This window comes from Otolemur garnettii, unplaced genomic scaffold, assembly GCF_000181295.1.
Source record: "Otolemur garnettii isolate 467f Iridium unplaced genomic scaffold, OtoGar3 scaffold00059, whole genome shotgun sequence".
Taxonomy (NCBI): domain Eukaryota; kingdom Metazoa; phylum Chordata; class Mammalia; order Primates; family Galagidae; genus Otolemur; species Otolemur garnettii.
The window spans coordinates 9,570,265-9,571,896 of record NW_003852454.1 but is presented as its reverse complement, the minus strand read 5'-3'; the positions used below and the strand labels follow the sequence as shown (position 1 = coordinate 9,571,896).

At 32.1% G+C, this 1,632-nt stretch overlaps 1 non-coding gene across 1 annotated transcript; it reads left to right on the top strand.

Annotated features, from left to right (window-relative positions):
* The first annotated feature begins 1,134 nt into the window (after positions 1-1,134).
* On the top strand, positions 1,135-1,241 carry LOC111726281. Its single transcript, XR_002774090.1, has one exon. It is a non-coding gene; the product is annotated as a U6 spliceosomal RNA (small nuclear RNA).
* The last annotated feature ends 391 nt before the right edge of the window (positions 1,242-1,632 follow it).

Here is a 1,632-nt window from a genome sequence, read left to right as displayed (position 1 = left end):
GGGGCGCAATACTGTATGGCCACTGAGGACTGTCATGCCCACTTGGTGAAGTGACAGTTTCATTATTATATAATACTTCTTCTTTTTCTTGATACTTTTTTTGCTGTGAAGTACAGTTTGTTTAATATTATCATTAATGTAGCAACTCCATGTCATCTGTGTCTGAGATTTTGTCAGACTTGCAAGCTGATATAGTGCTACAGTTGCCTGAATATTGATGAAGGACATGAAACTCTTGTGTTAGAGACTAAGGGCGATTTACATCTCACAGAAATGATGCATTCTTTGCATCATTTTCCCAAGCCTCAATTTCTACAAGAAAACATGAAAGAGACAAAGAATTCTGTATAAGCAATGATTGTTTATAAGCCAGGAAGTCTGCACTTAGGGCACCCAAGTCTTTTGAAATGGGCTGTAACATCACTGCCCGGTATTCCAAAAGGGGGCACTAATCCATCATCATATTATTAGGTGTTTCTTTGTTTCCTCTGCTTCTTATTCCTGACATTGCCACTTAGGCCTTATTTGGATTATTGTAGTATTCATTTTTATTTTAACAGTTATGTTTTATTTCCTTGCATACTTTATTTCCTTGCATACTTTTTAGTGGTTGCTCTGGAGATAACAATGGATAAACTTAATATTTCACAATCTGCTTAGAATTAACATTTATCACTTTAAGTGAAATGTAGAAGAAATGCAGAAACATTCATATCACGGGGATTAAGTTTACTCTTTTCACTTTAAATTGTATTTGTTATTTATGTTATGTCTATATATGTTAAAAATCTCAACAGACAAGCTTACATATTTGAAATAATTTAAGAGAAGGGAACTGTCTATTTTTTATAACTAGTTATTTGACATTTCTGTCACTTTTTCCCTCAGTCTGTAAGTTCCAAGTTTTCATTGGCTATAATTTCTCTTCTGTCTGAATGACTTTCTTTTAGACAAGGTCTGCTGCTAAAATATTTCATTAGTTTTCCTTCCTCTAAGAATTTATTTATCATACTTCCATTCTTTAAGAATATTTTGGTAAAAGAAAGAAGAAAAAGAACAGTGATTGAAGGAGAATATGAAGACCTGCCTTCCAGATACTAAAATGCATTCTGAAATTATAATAATGAGAAGTTTGTGCTTGCTTCAGCAGCATATATACTAAAATTGGAATGATGTAGAGAAGATTAGCATGGCCCCTGTGCAAAGATGACACACAAATTCGTGAAGCATTCCATATTTTTATTATTAAGAAATGAGTATAATTGTGATGGATGTTATTTGGTTCAATGTAAACATTTCACATTGTATATCGAAGCAGTACCCTGAACCCTATAAATGCATCAATGTACAAAGTTATGATTTAATAAAAATAATAAATTATAACAAAACAAAGAAAAGTTTGACACCAGTGTAGACAGAGACAGATTGATAAAGCGAAGTTCAGAAATAGACACAAACATATGTAAGAATTTAGAGTTTAGTGAAAGTTTGTACTTCAAAAAAAGAAAGAATATTTTTGGCAGATAAAAACTCTAATGGACAGTTGTTTACTTCAACATCTTATAAATGATGTTTCACTGTTTTCTACCCTTTCTGGTACTTATTGGGAAATCCACAGTAATTTGAATTACT